This window comes from Nicotiana sylvestris, chromosome 3 (assembly GCF_000393655.2).
Source record: "Nicotiana sylvestris chromosome 3, ASM39365v2, whole genome shotgun sequence".
NCBI lineage: Eukaryota > Viridiplantae > Streptophyta > Magnoliopsida > Solanales > Solanaceae > Nicotiana > Nicotiana sylvestris.
This window is the reverse complement of record NC_091059.1, coordinates 140,673,838-140,700,618: the sequence shown is the minus strand read 5'-3', so window position 1 is coordinate 140,700,618 and position 26,781 is coordinate 140,673,838. Positions and strand designations below refer to the sequence as shown.

General features: G+C 36.9%; 1 long non-coding RNA gene across 1 annotated transcript; it reads right to left on the bottom strand.

The window, feature by feature from the left end:
• Nucleotides 1-18,337: 18,337 nt before the first annotated feature.
• On the bottom strand, nt 18,338-23,606 carry LOC138886919 (uncharacterized). Its single transcript, XR_011405876.1, has 2 exons — nt 23,227-23,606; nt 18,338-18,514 (listed from the first exon to the last, which is right to left on the bottom strand). It is a non-coding gene; the product is annotated as an uncharacterized lncRNA (long non-coding RNA).
• Between the last annotated feature and the right edge of the window lie 3,175 nt (nt 23,607-26,781).

Here is a 26,781-nt window from a genome sequence, read left to right as displayed (position 1 = left end):
AGGGAAATTGCGATGCCGTCTTGGCCTTGCACTCTTAACTTGAATTTGCCATTTTTATGTCTAAAGTACCTTGGATGATCCTACACCATAATGCCTCAGAAGGACGACCTAGATTTTTTTTCTTAAAAGCCATTGGGTATCAAAAACTAATGGCCTAAACTAATACTATATATTTGCACCGAGTGGCTCACTTAAGAGGGAAACACTCTTATTAGAAAGGTCTGACTTCTAATTAAAGATAAAGAGATTCATACATTCCACACATCCCTTACTGGTACCACCTAGCGGTTAAAAAAATATGTCTCCATTGAATTTGAAGTGAACTCTTAACAATTGTTAACTGTCAACCAGTAAACGAGTTAACTATATATACCTCAACTCTTCAATCTTATATTAGCTAGAGCAGTTACATAAATATTTCTTATTCATTCCGCTCTTTTGTGGTCCACTCCATTCCCCTACCATCAATTTTTTAAAAAGAAAACAAATGCTAAAGTCCCTAAGTCATGGTCGTGGCACCAAACAACTCTTTTTGGCAGGTAGAATTTTATTGTTTTGAACGAGACTAAAGGGTCTAACAAGATTTCTTGGTCGCTGGTCTGACTTACTAAAGCTGTCACCTCAGCATGAACCTTAGAATTGTAAAGACTTCCCATTTCTAGATCATGGGTTGTTAATATGTACTAATTACCGGTGTTTTAAAAGGCGTTCTCGGGCAAGCTCCGAGGCGAGACGCACTAGAAATGCCCTGAGGCGATGGTGTGAGGCGAAAGTCTCAAAAGGCGTACACCCAACAATTCGGGGCGTACATCCGGGCGTTCGGAGAGTACACCCGGGTGCTTGAGACGAGTTTTTTTAGTTGAGGCGTAAGCCCCAGAGACTTTTTCAAATTAAAACAAAATTTGTTGAATAAGAAGGAACTGAAATGTAAAATCTAAAAGTCAAGACCTTTTTTATTGATTGAAGCCCTAATTCATGGTATTTCCCAATTCTTTATCTCGTCCGCTAGTCTGCTAATATCTCCCAAAAGCAATGAATATTTAATTTTTTTTACAAATACAAAGAGAACTCCATTCTCCTTCATAGCAATAAGTTCTGAGTTCAAATTCTAGGTTAGTCAATCTTTTTGTTTCTTTCATGTAGAAAGCTTTATTCTTTTCGACTCAAGCTACTTGAGTAGTGTATAATAGATTGTTTTGACTAATTTTTTTTGGGGATGGAGTGTGTGTGTGTGTGTGTGTGTGTATATATATATACATACATACATATACATATTTATAGTTTTTTTCAATTTTTATGTAATTTTACATGTTTATAAATATTTACTGTAATTATATTATTTTATAAAATATTAAAACTTAAATATCTATGGGCTTATGCCCCGTGCCTCGGGGCTTACACTTCGTTGAAGCATATATAAAACGCTCCGCCTTACGCCCACGACTTTTAAAACACACCTAATGACTAAACAAAACCGTAGTAGGAAAGCAGGAGACCTAACAATTAATTTTGGCGTCTTGATATTCCCAGCATGACAGCTTATTCTCTGCAAAATTACTTCCCACTTTACCCAATTTAAGAGTCTATATTTGTGTTTAACTTTTATATTTTGTGAAAAAAAAATATTTATATAATTATGTCACTTATTACGTAATTACACGTAGCTTTTACGATAAAAATTAATGCATAAACAATTAAAAAGATTCAGCAACGTGATATTACAAATTAAACTATAGTTAAAATGTAAAAAATATGTATATACTTTAAAATGACCAGCTAGTGATTGTCACGAATATTTAAAAAAAATAAGGAGATTACAGCTTTACCTGTTGAAACATGGAGTAGACCTTCTTCTGAAGCAGCTTAAGAGATGAAGTGATTGTTTACCTCAGGAAGAAGATAGGCATTTCTATATTCCATTTTTTAGGCATTTCTGTATTTCATTTGAATAGTTTATTCGGGTATATGCATTTATTCTGGAACATTTCAAGAATATGCTAACAAGAAGGTCCAAAAGAGTCCACATCCTGTCAAAATTTTACATAAATGTACTTCACCTAATAAGCCTTGTCTTTCTTTTTTTCCGCACCTGGTGTCCTTAGTAGAATCCACATTGCGCTCCACTTAAATTCGTATTCGCGCCAAAAAGTCTCATATTTAGAGTAAAATGCTCTATAACAAAGAAGACTTATATTCAAAGCTCGAACCAAAAATATGTGGTTAAAGATGAATGAATGCTTATCATTCCACCACAAATCCACAACCTAATAAGCCTTGTACTAGTATGGAAGGAAAAACAACTTTCTTTAATGATTTAGGTTAGAGTTAGACATCAGATCAACATTATTTTTACCTTTTGTTTTATAATTAACTTTACTAGTAATTGTTATGCCAACTCAAATTGTTTTTTTAAGTAGTAAATTAGATTGTCCCCTTTAATTATGTTATTAATGATACTACATGATTTAAAAATTGTATTACTTAAGAATAGATACTGACAATTGGCGTCATCAAACTAGAATTTCAAACAATTTCATTAATTCAGTAAATAATTCTCCTGAAGTTTAAAATTGGTCACTATAGAATTAGTTTGTTATTATAGTAGTACAATATATTGTTGTTGCGACCAAGCGCACACGCAAGTATACGCGATCGTCAAGTAATAAAGTGACTATAAGTCGGATGTCGAACCCACGAGGACTTGTGATTAACTACTAACTAAATTATATTATTCTAATTATCTAAACAAGAGTTAAACCTAGAAGTATTTGATTCTAAACTAATTAAATAAAGAAATATAAATAATGAACTTTGAACAGAGGAAGAGCAGATTTTTATGTTATCAGTGTGATGAAAACGATCTAGGGTTATGGGCTACCTAACATTCCTCTTGTATTTTTCAATTGAATTGTCTAACTAATTTATCTAGTTTATTGGTTAACATGGTTAATATTGCTCATAAGAATCTATCGGGTTCTTACTCGCCTATTCACGCTAACCTAACGCCTATATGTCTATGGGGTTAGTGTCACGACCCAAACTGGAGGGCCATGACTAGCACCCGACCACACTTGCCGAGCACCAACGTACATTTCATCTAACCTTCATTATTATCTTTTAAGGCTAAAGAGATCAACATAAATGGTAGACCTAGATCATGGACAACCAGCAATAAAATATGACGGCATGAACATACATAGCAGGGGATGACCAGACAATCAAGAAACTACATATAAGGTATGAGCTACCACGCTACTATGAAAGACTATACAACAAAAACTAGCCGACAAGGCATACCAAACTATACATGAGCCGACACTTGTCTATGAGCCTCTAAAAGAACATAAGTGTTGCAACATAGCCGGAACAGGGCCCCGACATACCCATAATGTCTATAACAAAAATTGCATACCAAGACCAAGGCAAGTCCGGAGAAGGGATCTCGCCAATCACCGCTGATCTACTGTGGTGGGGGAGCTGTACCTGCCTGTCTATCAGGACCTGCAGCACGACATGCAGCGTCCACAAATAAAAGGACGTCAGTACGAATAAAGTACTGAGTATGTAAGGCAAGGAACCATAAATACGATCAGTAATGTAAGCAAGGATAGAGAATATACAACCTGTAACATCTTAGTACCTCTGAGGGCTACTTACATGAAATGCATGATACATATGTATAAATACATAAACCTTTAAAGCATTCGCCTCTGTGGGCATCATCATCATCATATCGTACCCGGCCATAATAGGCTCGGTAGAATCGTACCCGGCCACGTGGAGCTCGGTAAAACCCAACTGATCAGTGGTTGCACAATAGGTGCCGTACCCGGCCAACTATAGCGTGGCTCGGTAGAGTAAAATAGATACATATATATAATGCATGCTCGACTCATGGAATCACATTCTAAACCTTTCGGAGTGACGTAAGGTCGGTATCCTCTGTACACGTTATTAGGACTAACTCTTCACTATGAACCTTATAAGAATCAGGAAGTACCAATAACATTGATAACATAAGAATAAGAGAAGCAACATTAACATCAATCGTTCCATAAGAGGGAAAACAATGTAAGTACTGCTAGCTTCTAAGAGTAGAGTATCTTTGGAAGCTCGTTCATTACATTATGTACAATCGGAGTCGTGCAAAAGAAGGAAAGGGATAGCCTCACATACCTTGTATATACTGCCCCAATCTCAAGCTATGCAATTGTCAAAACTCCTTAGTCTACAATAAGAGAAACGATACTATCGTTATCATTTAAGCGTCATAACTATTATGTATCGACCACAACCTATTTTACGATGAAACGGGCAGCACCTCCCCTATATATATGACCTCACACCATTCAAAATAAGTCACCAAACAGCCCAAACAACATCAATAATAAACATATTGAGCCTCCCAATATAGTCCACACACAGCCTAATCACTCCATACATACGACGACCACCGTAGTCGTGTCAAACAATCTGGAAATATTACGAATAACTATCAGCCCATAACCCTACATATATATGGTGTTTCCCCACACCCTTACTCCTCCAAAACTCCACAAGATAGTAGTAAAATACGCAGCCCAACAACAACGCAAAACAGTCCACAAAACAATAACATTACTACCAAACCTTTCGATATATATCTCACAAGTTCTAGCTTCAATGGCTTAGCCGCAACTTGGATAATCTTAAATACATATAGAGTAAGAGGTTCCTTACCTTTATACAGAAAGAAAAACTCCAATTTGACCTTAAATTTCCAAGAAATATCCCTCCAATGCTGCCACAACAAAAAAAAAAATGAAACTAGCGATCAATTAGTGTTTTTCGGCACTAGAATCACTTTAGAAGGCTTGAAATCACCTAGGATTAATATTAAGAACATTAGGGAGTATTTACAGAACATATACCCTTTAAAACAACCTCCCACACGAGTTGGAACGACACAAAAATGAGCAACAACAAGAAGAACAAGAGACTTACTAGCGCCACGGAATTCCCGACACTTGATTTGTGTTGTTTGCCCTTTTTTGGGTCTTGAATCTTGAGAGAACCTTGAGAGGATGTTCCTAGGGTTCTAAGGTCTGAAAATAGTGAAAAGAAATGACTAAAAACGGGTTGTGGTCATCCTATATAAGTCCAAATATCTTAAACCGACTTAGTGGGCCCCATAGAGAGGTGCTTGGCGCAGTCTCGCGAAAACGCGAATATCTCTCTACTCCGAGATCGTATCGATGAACGGTTTAATGCGTTGGAAACTAGACTCATATATCTTTAATTTGGTTGGTATATCACCCCGTAATTCCTTGTAAATTATGAGAAAAGATTAGAAACATTTGACCTAATGTTTAAGTAAAATTATGAACCTAAGTTGCGACAACTTTTGTCGACTTTTGTTTCATAACTCGTTTGACTTCAAGACTTATGATACGGATATTATATGATTAAAATACCTTAATAAATGACCTCTTGAGTGTATTAAGCACCGCTAGATTACCTGAAAATACGAGTTACAACATCCTTGATTCGTTTAACTTCTAATATTGGTTAATCACCCTTATACACTCTTGTATCACTTAAGACCAATAAGATTGACTTCTTATCATCTCAAAGATAATTCCTTCTTGGATTTATGTTAACTAATATATGGCATGAACTAACACATGTGGATATGGGTTGTAACACCCTCCCCCCCTTAGGAACATTCGTCCTCGAATGTAAGGGTTTAGGGGGAGTTTAAATCACCGTGGATTCCAATGGAAATTTCCGATCAATTTTCCCCTATAAAATGGTCACTAGCAAAACTTGCATGTAATTAAGCCCAACATATGGCTTCACAAGGCTACACAAAGCATTATGCGTATTTACATTATCTACATATCACCATTTTGTATTAAGGAGGAGTATTCTCAAATTATTGCTTACCTCATAAAGCCGTTTCTTCTTCCAATGTATCCTGTCTTCCACCAGCATCCTTGTTATCTTCATTCTGGAATAAGTAAGGGTATTTAGACTTCATCTCCTCTTCTGCTTCCCATGTCATTTCTTCCATATTTTTGTTCCTCCACAATACTTTGACGGAAGCTACATCTTTTGTTCTCAGCTTGCGGACTTGCCGATCTAATATCGCCACTGGCACTTCTTCATATGATAGGTCCTCTGTAACTTGTACATCTTTGATAGGGACGACTCGAGAAGGGTCTCCAATACATTTTCTCAACATAGATACATGGAATACCGGGTGGACAAATTCCAATTCGGATGGCAATTCTAACTCATAAGCAACCTGTCCAATCCGTCGAAGAATTTTATACGGCCCGATATACCTTGGACTCAGCTTACCTTTCTTCCCAAAACGCATAATACCCTTCATTGGTGAGATCCTCAGGAAAACCCAATCACCAACCTCAAACTCTAGATCACGACGTCGGACATCAGAATAAGATTTTTGCCTGCTTTGTGCCGTCCTCAATCGCTCCTGTATCACTTTCACCTTCTCAATAGCTTGGTGAATCAAATCTGGCCCATATAATTCTGTTTCACCGACTTCGAACCATCCAACTGGTGATCTACATCTCCTCCCGTATAGTGCCTCGTATGGGGCCATTTTAATACTGGAATGGTAGCTATTGTTATAGGCGAATTCTATGAGTGGAAGATGATCATCCCAATTCCCCTTAAAATCTAGAACACATGCTCGTAGCATATCTTCCAGTGTCTGAATGGTACGTTCAGCCTGTCCGTCAGTCTGCGGATGAAATGCAGTGCTGAGATTTACTTGTGTGCCTAAACCCTTCTGGAAAGACCTCCAAAAGTTAGCCGTAAATTGAGCTCCTCGGTCTGATATAATAGATATGGGCACACCATGAAGCCTAACAATCTCCTTGATATACAACTTCGCATAATCTTCAGCCGTGTAAGTTGTCTTCACTGGCAGAAAATGGGCACATTTTGTAAGTCGATCAATTATCACCCAGATGGAGTCAAACTTATGATAAGAGCGAGGTAATCCAATAATGAAGTCCATATTAATCACCTCCCACTTCCAGGTCGGAATCTCTATATTTTGAAGCAATCCACCGGGTTTCTGATGTTCTATCTTTACTTGTTGACAATTGGGACACTGGGCCACAAATTCTGCAATAGACTTCTTCATATTATCCCACCAATACTGCTCCTTGACATCATGATACATCTTTGTCGAGCCGGGATGGATGGAATATCGGGATTGATGAATCTCATTCATAATCTTCTCTCGCAACCCTGCCACATTAGGCACACACAATCGGCTCTGGTATCTCAGTGCCCCATCTTTTCCGATCCCAAAAGCCATACTTTTACACTGTTGAATGCTTTCTCTTAATCGTACTAAGATAGGATCTTCATATTGTCGTGCTTTTACCTCGGCTACCAAAGATGATTCTGATGTATTCTGTACAGTAACACCTCCGTCATCAGAGTCTAACAATCTGATTCTCATATTGGCTAGCTGATGAAGCTCTTTAATCAACCCCCATCTACCCGCCTCAATATGTACTAAGCTTCCCATTGATTTACGGCTGAGAGCATCTGCCACAACATTGGCTTTACCGGGATGATACAATATCTCGACGTCGTAGTCTTTCAATAATTCAAGCCACCTACGCTGCCTCAAATTCAACTCTTTCTGCTTGAAGATGTATTGTAAACTCTTGTGATCTGTGTAGATGTCAACATGGACGCCGTATAAGTAGTGCCGCCATATCTTCAAAGCATATATTACTGCAGCCAATTCCAAATCATGGGTTGGATAATTCTTTTCATGCTTCTTCAATTGTCTTGATGCATAAGCAATCACATTCCCATGCTGCATCAATACGCACCCCAAACCTATACCTGAGGCATCACAATATACCACATAACCTTCTGTTCCTTCAGGAAGAGTGAGCACTGGTGCAGATGTCAATCGATTCTTCAGCTCCTGAAAACTACGTTCACAAGTGTCAGACCACTGGAATTTGGTAGCTTTTTGTGTTAACTTAGTCAATGGTGATGATATAGAGGAAAATCCTTCTACAAACCGCCTATAATATCCTGCTAGCCCTAGGAAGCTGCGGACTTCTGATGGTGTTGTAGGTCTCGGCCAATTCTTTACTGCATCGATCTTCTGAGTGTCGACACTAATACCCTCATCAGATATCACATGGCCAAGGAATGCTACTGAGTTCAGCCAGAATTCACATTTGGAGAGCTTAGCATATAACTTACGATCCTGAAGCGTCTGTAATACTATCCGCAAGTGGCCCGCGTGTTCCGCCTCCGAACGAGAATACACTAGAATGTCATCAATGAATACAATCACGAACACATCAAGATAGGGCCTGAATATAGTATTCATGAGATCCATAAAAGCTGCTGGGGCATTTGTTAGCCCGAACGACATCACCAAGAACTCAAAGTGCCCATATCTTGTCCGGAAGGCCGTCTTTGGAATATCTTTCTCCCTAACCCTTACCTGATGATACCCTGAACGTAAATCAATCTTGGAGAAATACTTGGCACCCTGGAGTTGGTCAAACAGGTCATCAATTCTTGGAAGTGGATACTTGTTCTTTATAGTAGACTTATTCAACTGTCGATAGTCGATACACATCCGTAACGACCCGTCTTTCTTCCGCACGAATAGGACTGGTGCACCCCAAGGTGAAGTGCTAGGCCTAATAAAGCCCTTATCCAGCAAGTCCTTCAACTGCACCTTCAACTCTCGCAACTCTGCCGGGGCCATTCTGTATGGAGGAATAGAGATCGGTTGAGTGTCAGGTAACACATCAATGCTAAACTCAATCTCCCTTTCAGGAGGAAGGCCTGGGAGTTCATCTGGGAAAACATCTGGGAATTCGTTGACCACAGGGATTGATTGTAAAGTAGGCGGTTTCGCCTCCACATCCCTAACGCGAACGAGATGATAAATGTAACCTTTTGAGATCATTTTCCTTGCCTTAAGATAGGAAATAAACCTACCTTTCGGTGTAGCAATGTTCCCTTTCCATTCAATGACGGGTTCACCCGGAAATTGGAACCTAACCATCTTCGTACGACAGTCAACATTTGCATAGCATGAGGCCAACCAGTCCATTCCCATTATCACATCAAAATCAACCATTTCTAACTCAAATAAATTTGCCGAGGTTTGACGACTACAAATCATCACAGTGCAACCTCTATATACCCTTCTAGCAATCACAGAATCTCCTATCGGAGTAGATACCGCGAGGGGTTTACTTATCAATTCAGGTTCAATGCCAAACTTATTAGCCACAAAGGGTGTAACATATGATAATGTAGATCCCGGATCAATCAGCGCATATACATCATAAGAAAATACAGATATAATACCTGTAACAACATCTGGAGACGACTCGAGATCCTGTCGACCTACTAGAGCATAGGTTCGATTTTGAGCACCACTCGAACTCGGCACTGCACCTCTACCCCTACCACGACCTGTCGACTGCTGAAAACCCCGTGCTGGAGGTCGAACTGATGAGGAAGAACCAGACACAGATCCAGTCGGCTGAGCCATACCATCACCTCCTCTATTAGGACAATCCCGCATCATATGGCCAGGCTGCCCGCACGAATAGCATGCATCAGAACCTCGACGACACAGTCCAAAGTGGGCCTTGCCGCACTGATCACAATGTGGTGTTGGGGGTCTCATCTGACTAGTATCCCTGTGATGTTGCGAGCCAGATGCCCGCGAACTCTGACCTGGACCAGAATAGGATCGATCATATCGAGGCCTCTGAAACTGTGGAGGAGCACTAGCTACAGGTGGCGCCGAACTCCTCGAAAACTGTGGCCTGATGCGGCCTCTGAAGTCATCAGAATACCCTGCAAATCTCGCCCTCTTATGCTGGCCTCTATCCTGCTCCCTAACTGCCCTCTGCTGGCGCTTACGATCCTCTAGGGTCTGGGCATAAGCTTGAATACGGGAAATATCCATGCCCTCCACCAAGGAGGCTGTCGTACACTCATTTATCAGATGTGGTCCCAACCCATTCACGAACATATGCACCCTATCACTCATCTCGGCCACCATATGGGGAGCATACCTTGCCAAAGAATCAAACTGCATACTGTACTCTCGTACACTCATATTACCTTGTCTAAGGTTCAAGAACTTATCAGCTCTAGCTCGTCGTATCTCAACTGGCAAGTAGTGACGAAGAAAGGCCTCAGAAAATTCCTTCCACACAGCTGGAGGAGGGTTCGGACCCCTGGATCTCTCCCAACTATCATACCAGAGAACCGCTAAATCCCGTAGCCGATAAGAAGCCAACTCTACTGCCTCTGTATCACTAACATGCATAACCCGAAGTGTACGATGAACCTGGTCAATAAAAGTCTGTGGGTCCTCCTTGGGGTCTGATCCGGTAAACACTGGAGGGTCTAAATTAATAAAATCACGAACTCTTGTACTAACTGGTTTCTCAGCAGCACCTGTATTCTGCCTCTGAGCCTGAGCAGCTACCAAGCTAGTCAATAACTGCAAAGCACTCTGCATATCCTGGTCTGGAGTGCCAGACGGAGGAACTGGAGGCGCTGGGTGCCTTCTAATATCCTCTGGAGGAGATGGAGTAGATGAGGTATGAGAGGGCATCTCACTTTGAGCCTCACTTTGTCCTGCTCTGACTTGGGGCACCTGACTGGTACCCTCTCCCGCTGCTGTATCAAGCCGCCTACTAATCGTTTGCTTCCTAGTCGAAGGCATCACTGAAAAAAACAAGGTGAATATTAGAGACAAACACTTACGACTCAACTCTACGCACGATCTAGATTCAGGAAGAAGGTAACAACCCTAGATGTCATGTAGCCTCCTGATTATAAATGTGGCGCGCTACACATCCATAATCAAGACTCTACTAGACACGGCTCATAGACAACCCCTAGGACAGACTTGCTCTGATACCAAGTTTGTCACGACCCAAACTGGAGGGCCATGACTAGCACCCGACCACACTTGCCGAGCACCAACGTACATTTCATCTAACCTTCATTATTATCTTTTAGGGCTGACGAGATCAATATAAATGGTAGACCTAGATCATGGACAACCAGCAATAAAATATGACGGCATGAACATACATAGCAGGGGATGACCAGACAATCAAGAAACTACATATAAGGTATGAGCTACCACGCTACTATGAAAGACTATACAACAAAAACTAGCCGACAAGGCATACCAAACTATACATGAGCCGACACTTGTCTATGAGCCTCTAAAAGAACATAAGTGTTGCAACATAGCCGGAACAGGGCCCCGACATACCCATAATGTCTATAACAAAAATTGCATACCAAGACCAAGGCAAGTCCGGAGAAGGGATCTCGCCAATCACCGCTGATCTACTGTGGTGGGGGAGCTGTACCTGCCTGTCTATCAGGACCTGCAGCACGACATGCAGCGTCCACAAATAAAAGGACGTCAGTACGAATAAAGTACTGAGTATGTAAGGCAAGGAACCATAAATACGATCAGTAATGTAAGCAAGGATAGAGAATATACAACCTGTAACATCTTAGTACCTCTGAGGGCTACTTACATGAAATGCATGATACATATGTATAAATACATAAACCTTTAAAGCATTCGCCTCTGTGGGCATCATCATCATCATATCGTACCCGGCCATAATAGGCTCGGTAGAATCGTACCCGGCCACGTGGAGCTCGGTAAAACCCAACTGATCAGTGGTTGCACAATAGGTGCCGTACCCGGCCAACTATAGCGTGGCTCGGTAGAGTAAAATAGATACATATATATAATGCATGCTCGACTCATGGAATCACATTCTAAACCTTTCGGAGTGACGTAAGGTCGGTATCCTCTGTACACGTTATTAGGACTAACTCTTCACTATGAACCTTATAAGAATCAGGAAGTACCAATAACATTGATAACATAAGAATAAGAGAAGCAACATTAACATCAATCGTTCCATAAGAGGGAAAACAATGTAAGTACTGCTAGCTTCTAAGAGTAGAGTATCTTTGGAAGCTCGTTCATTACATTATGTACAATCGGAGTCGTGCAAAAGAAGGAAAGGGATAGCCTCACATACCTTGTATATACTGCCCCAATCTCAAGCTATGCAATTGTCAAAACTCCTTAGTCTACAATAAGAGAAACGATACTATCGTTATCATTTAAGCGTCATAACTATTATGTATCGACCACAACCTATTTTACGATGAAACGGGCAGCACCTCCCCTATATATATGACCTCACACCATTCAAAATAGTCACCAAACAGCCCAAACAACATCAATAATAAACATATTGAGCCTCCCAATATAGTCCACACACAGCCTAATCACTCCATACATACGACGACCACCGTAGTCGTGTCAAACAATCTGGAAATGTTACGAATAACTATCAGCCCATAACCCTACATATATATGGTGTTTCCCCACACCCTTCCTCCTCCAAAACTCCACAAGATAGTAGTAAAATACGCAGCCCAACAACAACGCAAAACAGTCCACAAAACAATAACATTACTACCAAACCTTTCGATATATATCTCACAAGTTCTAGCTTCAATGGCTTAGCCGCAACTTGGATAATCTTAAATACATATAGAGTAAGAGGTTCCTTACCTTTATACAGAAAGAACAACTCCAATTTGACCTTAAATTTCCAAGAAATATCCCTCCAATGCTGCCACAACAACAAAAAAATGAAACTAGCGATCAATTAGTGTTTTTCGGCACTAGAATCACTTTAGAAGGCTTGAAATCACCTAGGATTAATATTAAGAACATTAGGGAGTATTTACAGAACATATACCCTTTAAAACAACCTCCCACACGAGTTGGAACGACACAAAAATGAGCAACAACAAGAAGAACAAGAGACTTACTAGCGCCACGGAATTCCCGACACTTGATTTGTGTTGTTTGCCCTTTTTTTGGGTCTTGAATCTTGAGAGAACCTTGAGAGGATGTTCCTAGGGTTCTAAGTTCTGAAAATAGTGAAAAGAAATGACTAAAAACGGGTTGTGGTCATCCTATATAAGTCCAAATATCTTAAACCGACTTAGTGGGCCCCATAGAGAGGTGCTTGGCGCAGTCTCGCGAAAACGCGAATATCTCTCTACTCCGAGATCGTATCGATGAACGGTTTAATGCGTTGGAAACTAGACTCATATATCTTTAATTTGGTTGGTATATCACCCCGTAATTCCTTGTAAATTATGAGAAAAGATTAGAAACATTTGACCTAATGTTTAAGTAAAATTATGAACCTAAGTTGCGACAACTTTTGTCGACTTTTGTTTCATAACTCGTTTGACTTCAAGACTTATGATACGGATATTATATGATTAAAATACCTTAATAAATGACCTCTTGAGTGTATTAAGCACCGCTAGATTACCTGAAAATACGAGTTACAACATCCTTGATTCGTTTAACTTCTAATATTGGTTAATCACCCTTATACACTCTTGTATCACTTAAGACCAATAGGATTGACTTCTTATCATCTCAAAGATAATTCCTTCTTGGATTTATGTTAACTAATATATGGCATGAACTAACACATGTGGATATGGGTTGTAACAGTTAGAATCAACAAGAACACATTTATAATTCCTGTAAATCAATCAAGCAAGGCGATTAGGTATATGCCTATCCTAACCTCGAATTTGTTCCTCGATGCCCAGGTTCAAGAACTTGCTCTACTCAATCTTATATGCAATCTAGAATTCTCACTTTCGAGTTCAATTCTAGATCCGTAGATAGTATTCAATTGGTGATCAAGCAATCAAATAATTAAGCGCGGGATTGAATAAATAAACCAATACGATAAACTAAGAAATCAAAATCAATATTCGAATAACAATAGTCATGAAAGAACCACAACCCTAGAACGTGAAGTTTAGCTCCACATAGACATGATATGAAAACAACAAATCATACAAAGAAACATAAAAAATACTAAGTTTGGTAAAAGAAAAGATGAAACCCGACCTCTCTGTGCCTCCCTTGGTTAAAAGCTACTCTAAAAAACGTCCTCCTCCTCCAAAATAGGTTTAGGACTGTTGGAATGTGCAGGGTCGAAATAACCATATCCCAAGCGAACTAGGGAAAGTCACAAACCACAGCGTCCAGTCCAGCGCCTCGCCCTGGCGCACAATACAGTATCGTTTTTGCTATGAATTCTTGCGCTTTCCAAATTCAATTCGTTGCCTGTCGCTTCTTTGTAAATGTTTCGCTGCTTCATTCTTTGTCTTTGTAGTGCTGGTTCACCTAACTTTTGCTTTCTTTCTCGTTGCTTTTTTCATCTTCTCCAAGTAATGCCTTCACGTTTCTTTCCTTATTTTTGTTTCATGTATTCTTCCTTTTCAATTCTTGTTTCCCTTTTCTTATTTTAATCATCACCCCATCATTATGTCTTCAGTCATCACTAATCATTAGAAAATCATGAGCTTATTATTGTAGTGTATAAAATACACATAAAATTTAGTTTGCTCACAATTTCATCTTCAAAGTACCTACACATAAATTCAACTCAACTAAGCACAAATATAGTACAATTTAGCATTAAAGCACCATAATGTAAGATATATAATGCACTAAAAATATATAATTATAATCAAACATCAATTGTCGTATGATATTCCTGTATGATCGGCATTAAAACTCTTGTGCATGCTTTATTTCAGTTGCAATGGCAATTGAAATAGAGTATGGAAACCAATATATGAATTAACAATTTAACAAGATTTGATTCTCAATGGGTAATAAGAGTCTTAGTGATTCGAATAGGATAGTAAAAGACTTTAAAGATGAAACAAATTAAGGCCTTTGATTTGTTATCAAATACTAGTATGGAAGGCCTTTATTTGTTTTTCTTTTTAAAACTTTTTTACTAAGTCTCTTTGAATAACTAAGACTCTTATTATCCATTGAAAATCATATCTTCTTAAATTATTAATTGGTATGCATTGATTTGTCAGTTCTATTTCAGTTGTCATGCAAGATTGCTTGAAATAAAGCGTTCACAGGAGCAATATCAAGGGACAAGAATGTCAAACTACAACATACTCTATTTCTATAGTACCAAAGTGATTCTGATAAAACAATTTCTATGAGATAACGAGCATTGTTTACCTCAAACGGTAGAACTATCGAAATGTTGGTTATATGCAAGGATGCAGAGACGGAGTCAGAATTTAAAGTTTATGGGTTCTGAATCTGTCATCGAACTCATAGCTCAGTTAGTTACTGTGTTCGCAGTTAAATATTTATAAATATTCAGTGAATTTTCTAATATAAAACAAGGTCTAGGCAAAAGCTACTGGATTCGTCCGAACCCGTAAACCATACACCACCTCCGCCCCTGCAAGGATGTCATATTAATCTACGTTTTGAAACCATGTAGTATCAGTAAGACACTCAATTAAAAGTCAATCTTCTTTATTATTATTTTCAAAATATGCAACTTCAGTTAGCATAGCAATAGTAACAGTTAGGAAACTCAGTAAAATAATTTTGATCAAATGTCTGACTAATTTTTGTTAAGAATTGCAATGATCCAAACAATTTGGCAAAAGTCTGTACATTAAGTCAGATATGAAAATTCTCCCAAATCCAAAAAAATGAAAAACAAGAGGAAGACCATTATATATTGAAGATGTTATCCCCCATTTTAAATTAGTAGTTGTACATGTGACCAACTATCATACTATATTATAAATGTGAATACCTTAAGTCAAAGTTAATTTACAAAATTACCCATCAAAGACTGAGTGATGATTTTACCCTTCAATTAAAAAAAATATTCCAACAATATTTATGTACAAAGAGGTAAATATACATTCCAATGAAAATAAAAAATAAATAGAAATTTAAATTAGAATGGGGACCCATTAAGATGACCAACTTTTAATAAGGCCTTTGGACTTCTTCGAAATTGTCTATGCAAACTTGAGTATTGTATTTATTATTCTACCTTCAATATCGTGTAGCAATTATATTCGAAAAACTATTGCTACTCAATTCATTACCGATGACCGTAAGCCTATTTCTATTATATAATATAAGCATTTCGTGGTAACTGACATTCAAGTTACCGTAATTAGATTATTTAAAAAAGACATTATTTTTTCAATATTAATATGTAAAAGCACTAAATAATATAAATGTATCTCGCACCTTTGGAGTTTGTGAAACTTTTAGTATTCCTAATTAATTAATTAATTGTGCAATTTATTACATTATGAACTGAATTCATGAAACTTTTGAGAAGAGAAAATACAAATCGAAATACAAATGGTCACAAAGCTCTCCCTGAATATATTGCCACTTTTGTTGCGGTTGCGGTTGCGTCTTTGTCCTCTTGATAGAGAGACATCAAAGCTCTCCCTAAATATATTGCTACTTTTGTTGCAGTTGCATCTTTGTCCTATTGATAGAGAGACATTAGATGGTACCAATATAATTGCATAAACATGAATTTTTCTTAATGTATTGTCTCTTTTACAAAGAAAATATACATATTAGTTTAACTTTGAGGCATAATAATACGATCCGAAATACGATCCGATCCAAACTTTAAAATTCGATCCAATCCGATATAATTCGGATCGGATTCGGATTACATTTTCTAGAATCCGAAATTCGAATTTGAAATGTGCTAAATCCGATCTGATCCGATCCGTGCACAACCTTACCCAAAATCAGCAAAATCGTCTCAATCCTCTCTCTTCTCCCTCAAATCAACAGAATAATCGGAGTCATCATCGTGGTCGTCCTCAAAATTGTCGTCGGCGTCATCATCCACTATTGGCTCATCCTCTTAGGTGAACAGATCTGGCCATGGCTACGCTCGAGAAGATTTTAGGACTGGATTTTTGTTTGTCTCCATTTTTAATTTTAATACAATATTTACAGTATTTTTCTTGACTAGAAAATGCTATCTCCGACGAACTTTCTTCTCTTCTTTGCTATTTAGTCACATACAATGATACAAATACATTATATTCTGTACAAATACATTCAAATACATTGTATTTTTATATAAAAACATTATGTTTTTACCTGTATTTATGTATTCCAAAGATCTGTATTTTTTTAATACAGTCGAATATCATTGTATTTTATGATTTTGTATTGTTTGAATACAGTTGAATTGAATACGGTTGTCACACCTCCTTTTTCCGCCCCGCGAGGGGTGAAGGAGTTTTTTCCAATTAAAGGACAGTCGAAACGGGATTTGTTTATTTATTTCAGAGTCGCCACTTGGGAGATTTAGGGTGTCTCAAGTCACCAATTTAATCCCGAATCGAGGAAAAGAATGACTCCATATTACAGTCTGCGCACCAGAAATCCGGATAAGGAATTCTGTTAACCCGGGAGAAGGTGTTAGGCATTCCCGAGTTCCGTGGTTCTAGCACGGTCGCTCAACTGTCATATTTGGCTTAAATATCTGATTTTTATACAATTATGAGCTCATGTGCAAATTTTTAACTCTTTACCGCTTTTATTATTATATTTTTAAAAGAATGTGAACATCGTTTAAAAACATGTCTTTGGATTGCGTCACATAAAATGCACCCGTGATCTGGAACGTTTTTTATTCAATGTTTTGGGATTTGGATTTGGGTCGCATAAATGCGCACCCGTGTTTAAGAATGTATTATTATTAAAATCGTGCCTAAAGCAATTAGCGTATTATTATTTCTGGATAAGATCGTGGAATTCACTAAACAGTTCATCCTGAATTCTAAATATTCAAATAAACATTTATTGAGGGCCCCGCAATTGGTGCATTTTATTGGGCGAGGCTCATCTCATTTTATTTTTAAAGGACAGTCCTAAAATGCCTACATTTTTCTCTTATTAAATTTGTCTCTACAAAATAAAAGAGAAAATGTCTTAATTTATTTACATGCTTGAGTTGTTATAGATGGGTTTCGAATATGATTCATAAAATCTGAAAATGATGCAAACAGGACAGTCCGTTGCCACTGCGGGCCCAGGCCCAACGTGTATGACATAAAACTAGACCTGGGTCGTCTTATTCACATGTTACTACTTAGTTACATTATACTAGGCATGTTCTCAGTTTGTCAAATTAAAAAAAAAAACTTAGCAATCTAATTTTAATCCTAGACCATTTACATGCTGAAATTAACCAATATTATTTAACTAAACAATATTCCTACCAAGTTCCTAAATGGCCTATTCGTTTGATTTTTTTTTTTTGGACTAGGCGGAGTTACTACACCATTTATTTATTTTTAGGCAATATATAGATAGTTCATCCGTTAAGCTATCGTCGGATGTTCCACTATATATATTAAATAGCTACATGATTCTGATTTTTGCAAGCTAAATAATTTATACATACAAATAAAATTCAGAATATAATTAAATTAAATTTAGAATTTCAACTCTTCATTTTCGTATTCATGCTTCATATTTCGGTTTACAATAACCAGCGTGTCAGTTGTGTACCTGATATTGGAAGCAAAAGAAGATGAAGATGAGAATCAGCAGCAGTAATAACAATACAGCACAGCAACAATAGCCCAGCAACAAACAACCCAGGAACAGATTTGAAAATCAAAATAAAATCCAGAAACACCGACAACAAACAACGGACAGAAACCAAGGGAATTTTCAGATTTGAAAGGCTAATTAATGTTTAATCCTTAATTTCTAAACCCGTATATCAGAATATTTATCAGGTGTGTACTACTCTCTCTTCTAATTTCCAGCTCCTTTTTATTTGTATTTTTTCTTTTCTTTTCTTTTTCTTGAAAGTTTTAATATTTTTCGGAATTTTCTTTCTCTCTTAAATATTCAGCTTTTTTTTTTCTCTCTCTCTATCTGTCCGTTTTTTTTTCTGTCCTCTTAAAATCTGATCCCCTTCCTCTATTTATTTCCCATCCAAAACTCTTTAATCCATTAATAAAACTACACTTTCTCCTACCAAACTCATTATCTTCCCACTCATCCTCACTACATTAAATAAATATATCAACTCCACCCCATTACATCTTGTCCCCCATGCCTAACATAAACAATTACCATATTCCCCTCCACTACATTATGTCTTGTCCCCCATTTATATTAAACAATTATATCACCCACACCCCATTACATTTTGTCCTCCATGCTTAACATAAAGAATTACAAAATGTTCAATTACCAAACTACCCCTCCGACCTTATTGCAATTACCATTTTACCCCTGAACATACTGCGATTTACCAAACTACCCCATCAGCTATAACCAATCAATTAATCAAACTTAACCAAAATATAGCCAATATGACTAATTTCTAAATAAATTCAAACAACAAATCACATGAACACGATTTCTGAACCAATTCAACAACAAATCACATGAACACAAATTGAACAACATCAAATTAATGTGCATAAATTAACCATATTGGGAACCAATCCTGGTTAACTTAGACCAAAAAATTGATGAGCAAGGAAACAACAATATTAACAACACAATACATGATTCAAATTAAATCAACAAATCAAAAACCAAAACATAAACTCACATTAAATTACTGGATGAACTTCAAACAAAGAATAAACATGCATTAGATCCATATTAAATAAACATGACGGATTCAAATGATTTAAACTAAATCTAACAATATTAAAATTAAACTAACAATTTCTTCTACAAAAATACAAAATAAAAGCACATGAAATAAACTGAAAAACTAATTAATCAAAGTTCCATTTGAATCTGAAAATTAAATCAACAAAACATATGAACAAACTAGAAAATTATTTCAACGATGAACAAACAAAACAAGAATTGAATCATTATCGATTTTGGATCCGAAAAATATCAAACAAAAATATGGACAAAATTGAAACTTAAACCAACTAACCGGTTCAGAACAACGACGAAGAACGAAAAAGATGAAGCAGCATGAACGTTGGTGAGGCAGTAGTAGCTGGTCGTTTGCTCGACGCAGAGGCAGTAGGAAGCAGAAACGTGAAGGCGACGAGGGAACTGAAGCATGGCGAGGCATTGAGCGACGACGAGGGTGGAAGAAACAGCAACAACCATGGTAGAAAGAAGAGAAACAGCAATACTGCGGAGAAAAGAACGCAGCAGCGGCGACGAGGAGGCGGTGAAGCAGCTGGGTCTGTTTGGAGAAGGTCAAGGTCGACGAGATGTTTGTCATCGACGACTGGACGTAGCAGCAGCCATGGATGTCGAGCAAGCTTCGAGCTTGACGAAAGAGATGAAGCAATGGCAACGAGGTCGCTTGGCGTGGCTATGGAGGTTCGACGACTTCCGGCGAGTTTTGGGCGTGTGTGTGTTTGTGTTGTGGTCGGATTTGTTGTTGTTTAACAATGGTGAAGGGAGTTCAAGATGAAGAATAAGAAGTGAGGTCATTTGGACGTGAGAATGGAGGGTAAATGGCAGCCATGAGAGGTGATGGTGGAGCTTGAAGATGGTGAAGGAGAAGAGAGAAAGAGAAGGGGGGGGGATGAGTTTAGGGTTTTTTAGGGTTTTTTTTTGTTTTGTTTTGTTTTGTTTTTGAAAATGCAAGATAGGGGGTGTTGGGTTATGGATTGGGTCGACCCGGTTTGAAATGGACCGGATCGTGTGGAAGGTTGGACAATTGTTTGGGCCTGGGGTTGAAATTTGAAGAAGTGGCCCAATCCGATTTTTCTTTGTATTTTTGCTCTCTTTTCTTCTTTTATTTTTCTAAAACTAAATTCTAAAAATCCTTAAATTATTATTAAGAACTAAAGTAAGTTATAAAAGCGCAAATTAACTCCCAATAACAATTAACGCACAATTAAGTAATAATTAAGCATAAAATTGTATATTTGGACATTAAATGCTAAAAATGCAAAAGATGCCTATTTTTGTAATTTTTATTTTTTTGTAAAACAAACTTAATTACTAACAATTGTAGAATTAAATCCTACATGCAAAATGCGACATATTTTTGTATTTTTATTAATTTAACAAATAAACATGCACAGACAAATACAAATAATTATTCAAAAATATCACAAAATTGCACACCAAGGAAAATCATTTTATTTTTGAAATTTTTTGGGAGTAATTCTCATATAGGGCAAAAATCACGTGCTTACAGCTGCCCCTCTTTGCCCGAAGACACGAAGGGTTTTCGTGCAAAGATAAAGCGAGCGATTTTTGCCCATCCGAGTACTCCGTGTGAAGCATTTTTTGAAAAAGATTTGACCGAACCTTTGCTTCAAAGGTTTCCTACATATCCTGGGCTAAACAGGAATCAGGTCAATGTAGTTCGGGAAGTTTTGGTAGCTGGGACTACCGTGGGACTGCAATGTTACTGTTGTTGCATGCTATTACCACTGCTTACCGATCTCCTTGTTACACCATGCTTAAAAGAAAACAAGAAGCTAGGCTAGAGTACAATTTGTTTTTGTTGCCTTGCTTCCTTGTCTGCTTGCATTTCTTCCGGTGCTTTTCTTCTTTTGACACATGTACTTGAGTTTGTACTGTGACCTCTTGTTGCAACCTTCTGTTTCCCGGTGCCGGGGAATTTTATTGTTTCCTGCTGGGGATTCCTATTGTAACCCTCTGTTTTATTGTCCTCTGACTTGATTTTGAAATGTATGCCTCTGTTATCTGGGCGGGCTCCCAATTTTAATACTTGAAAATTAAAGACTTGAAATGTATGCCTCTGTTATCTGGGCGGGCTCCCAAGTTCAATGCTTGAAAATTAAAGACTGAAATGTATGCCTCTGTTCTATGGGCGGGCTCCCAACTTCAACAACAACTTTAAAAATGAATGTCATTCGAGTGCTACTGCTCGAAGATTAAAAAACGTTCGAGCTCGATCAAGCAAAATCAGAGCGAAAGGCATTGATTAACAAAGAGAGATCGTTGAAATCACTCGCGAAGTCTCTTACCCCTTGGCGAGTTTTGCTGGTAAAAGCTTGAAGCTTTACCCCTTGGCGATGCTAACGAAGAAGTTAGAAAGCAAAACCAAGAACGACACTCCTATTAGTTTAATTTTAATTTAAGAAATTTTACACCCTATAGAAAATCTTAGTATTCGAATGTATATTTCAGCTGTATTCACTTGTATTCAGGTTTAATCAGTTGTATTTAACTATTTTATTCAGCAGTAGTTAGTTGTATTCAAGTGTTTTATACAACTGTATTCAGTTGTAGTTAGTTATATTCAACTATTTTATTCAGCAGAAGTTAGTTGTATTTTGTTGCATTCAAGAGTTTATTCAGCTGTATTCAATTGTATTTTTGTTGTATTCAAGTGTTTTATTTAGATGAATTAAGTTGTATTTTGTTGTATTCAACTGTATACAGTTCTACTCAACTGTATTATTCATATGTATTTCTCTTTATTCAACTATAATCTTTATTATGTATCTTTCAAATACATATTAATGAGGGATCGTTTTAGTTCGTTGACTTAAATTAGGAGAATATCATATGATTTTATTTCCTTCCGTTTTTAGCGCCGATACGTTACTGTATTTAATGTTAATGTCGCTTGAATACAGCTAAATACATGTCAAACTTAGCTGGAATTCCAGTTTTTACGCTTATATTTTTAGTTGTATTAATGAATACAACAACTTAAATACATGAAATACATTGTATAAAAATATAAAAGGTATCTATAACACGTAATATAGCAAATAATATCTATAAATAGCTAATTAGACAAAAAAGCTGGTGTTTTATGAAAAATTCCCAATTTTAAAAGGCATGTGCCTATTTCTTTGACCCAAAGACTTGTGCCCATTAATGGCTAGCGGCTATCTCTCCTCTTTCTTAGAACCCACAAGTTAGACTATGGAAATTTCAGCTCAACATTGCTCCAGTGAAAAATAATAAAAAAGAAAAAAAGAAAATTATCTCCATCTAATTTCGTCTTCTCCATTTCACCACCACCACAACCAACATGTTCTTCTTCTTTTCCATTTTCGGCCACTATCGTACTTTGTTTTTTAAAACCCTTTTCAGCCATTTTCTTTTAGATCTATTTCACAACTTTTTTCTTTACCTATTTCATCACAAGAATCAATCATGTAATAGGCGAAATCAAAGTTTTTTTCGATATCAAAAACGACAACCAGATAGATATAGATAAAAAAAAAGGGGTGATGATGCTATATTGTTTGAAAATTACTAGATTTATGATAAAATTTTCAGATTCATACCTTTTGTCGTGGTGGTCGACGGCGAGGATACAACTCATGGCACATAAAGGACTAAAAAAAGAGAGAGTGGGAAGGTTTGAGGTAATGGAGGAGTTATTCGCTCCTCTACGCAATTTATGGCACCTAAAGGATTAACGAAAAATTGGAGAGAAGAAAAAACGATTACTGGAAAAAAGAAAAAGAAAATAAGAGAAGGGGATTAATGATATATTCTTGTATGTTTATGATTGCTTTACTTAATATAATATTTGTTAACTTATGTTGGCCCAGCTTTCCTTCTCTATCATTAAAAATATATTCTTGGTTTTATGAAAGAGGAGAGGTAGCCAACTAGCCATTAATGAAGAAGAAAGAGAAGAAGAGGTAAACGGGAAAGGAGGGAGGTTGATTTAAAAAGGTGGGTTAAGATAGCCATGTGACCAGACATGTGGCAACCTTATTTTGGTAGTTTAAGTGATGGGCCTCATTGCCACGTTGGAAATTCGTCAGGGTTGGGGTGATTTTATCTACTTTGGTAATGATGGAGACTTTTGGCTAATATTTGGGCCAACTTTTGGCTAATATTTGGAGTTGTTAAATGTGAATAAAGAGTTGCTTTAATGGGATTTTACATGGTGTTTTTGGAGGTGAAGATGACGATGAGTTGATAAAGTTTTTGTGTGATAAAATTGTGAAGAAGAAATAGCCTGTTTGGCCAAGTTTATTTTTGGTCAAAAATATTTTTTTTTTTTGCCAAAAGCATTTTTGGCCAAATATTGAGGTGTTTGGCCAAGCTTTTGGAAGGAAAAAAAAAGTGTTTTTGAGGAGAAGCAGAAGCAGTTTTGGAGAAGCAGAAAAAGTAGCTTCTCTTCAAAAATACTTTTTTGAGAAACACTTTTGAGAAAAATACACTTAGAAGCAGTTTTTTAAAACTTGGTCAAACACTAATTGTTGCTCAGAAGTGCTTTTCAAACTAATTAGCCAAACACAAACTGCTTCTCACCAAAAGTACTTTTGAGAAAAACACTTTTGAAAAATAATACTTCTCAAAATAAGCTTATTTTTGCAGCTTGGCCAAACGAGCTATAAAGTTGTTGCGGTTTTTGTTCTTAGCAGCTCCTAGTCTTTTTTATAATCTTTTGTGCTCACTCCCCTTTTTAAAAATCTCCTCTCTCTTATGTATGTGCTTGTATGTGTATAAAAAAATGAAGTGTAGGAACATGGTGATGGGACAAGAGAATAGTGAAAGGGGAATGAGATGTGACAAGTGAATAGTGTTAGTATTTTAGCATTTTAATATTAAAATAAAATATGGCATAACTCTCACTACTCCGTAATATAGAAAATGGTCATAACTCTCATAACTCCCACTACTTCATGATGTATAAAATTGCCGTAACTCTTTTGCAACTCTTCTCCCATGTTCAACCACTAATTACATACTAATTATCTCATGTTCTCCGTGATTTCATAACTTATCCATTTTCTTCCAATTTAATTCAAAGAAGAATTCTTATACCTATACATAGGAGTCTTTCTTCCATAATGGTGGAAAAAATAATTGAGAGTGTTTCAATAAAGTGAGGTTAAAGTTGTGAAAAAAGAAGAAGATACTAGTTTTTATCTTTGCTGAAGGAAGATGTTTATCTTGGTAGAGCTTTGGACTCAACAACTTATCCAGAGTTTGTTCGAGTCATACGAAGTGATCGGGCTGTTGTATCCTGAGGGAGACAAGTCAAGAGGATTACTGCTAGACCAGTAAAGACTTTGCTGCAGTGGGCTTGAATCTCCTTAAAGAGAGCGAGATATCTGCGCTTCAGCCTGAAGATATTTTATTTTCTTCATTTTATTTTTCAACTGTAATTGTATTTTCACCAATAATTTTTAAGGAGATTCAATTTTTTATGCAGTTGAAACATAGCGGATATCAAGATAGAAGTTCACTCTCTTCATGAGACGGAAAGGTAAAAACTTTTCTACTTGTTTAGCTCAAGCGGAGTAAAGTAAAGCCTTTTTACCTTATATTTTTATGACTCTGTGATTATTTTATTTATGATTATGAATTTTCATAACTCTAAAAATACTGGGGGTAAAAATAATCTTGCATGAAATTTTTTAATATTTATGCATGAATGAAAGTTGATTAAATCAAAAAGTGTGACGGGTTGCATCTATCATAAGTCTTGGAATAATTCACATATTATTATTTGTCTTTATGTTGATGATTTATTAATTTTTGACGTTAACATGAATGTTATTGGAGAAACTAAAAATATGCCTAGTAGCTATTTTGACATGAAAGATTTGGGTGAGAAATTTTTTATTCTTGAAATGAAAAATTATTAAAATATGTGATGCAAGTTTCCTTGACTAGTCACATTATGTTGAGAAAATTCTAAAAAAATATAATTTTATTGATTGCAAGCATGTTGTAACTCCTTTTGATTTAAATGTTCACTTATTTCCTGTACAAAGTGACAATGATGTGATAAATCAAAAAAAAAAAACATGCTAGCTTAATTGGAAGCTTGAGAATATGTGACTGATTGCACTTGACCTGATATTGCATACGCAGTAGGAGTACTCAGCAGGTTTACAAGCAAACCAGGTAATGAATATTGGCACATGCCATAACAAAAGTTATGAGGTATTTACTTGGTACAAAAACCTATGGATTATTTTATAAAAAAATATCCTTCTGTACTCGAAGGCTTTTCTGATGCAGATTGGAACATTTTATCTGGTGATTCCTGTTCTATTACAGGTTATATTTTTACTTGGGGAGGTGGTGCTATTTGTTGGAAATCGAAAAGGCAAACAATAATTGTTCACTCTACCGTGGAAGCTGAGCTAATTGCTATAGCTTCAGCTAGTGAGGAAGCAAATTGGTTGAGAGATTTATTATTTTAAATTCCTTATTTTGAAAAATCAATTCCTCCTGTTTTAATTCATTGTGATAGCACCAATGCAATTAGTAGAGTACAAAACCGTCATGACAACAGTAAATCCAAACTTATAAGGAGAAAACACAGTACTATGAGATCATATTTGACAAGTGGTACCATTAATATTGATTATGTTAAATCTTGTGATAATGTTGCAGATCCACTGACTAAGGCCTTGGCAAGAGAAATGATCTAGAGTACATCGAGGGAGATGAGATTGAAACCCATAAACTCATAAGTCATGTATGAGAAAACCCAACCTGGGGACTAGAGATCCTATAACCAGGTTCAATGGGAAGAACGAATCATATGATGGCTTGGTTTGAAATGCATTATTACATTTATTATTGTTCCATTTCTATGGTGTGAATGCATTTATCCTGAAATGATTTGCGAGGTTGAGTGTTATTAACTCTTAATGAAAATCTGTAGCTCGTATGAGTGGGGTGTTAGAGTTACAGGAGCACCCTTAACATATTTCACATATGTGAGTGTGGAAGTAGGCCGCTTCCTATTAGAATTGGGCTTATTCTAAAAAACACTCATGAAAATTAGGATAGCACAAGGCCGTAATGTGTTGGCTAATAAAACTCACGTCAACACCTTGATTATTATGTGTAAGTAGTGATAA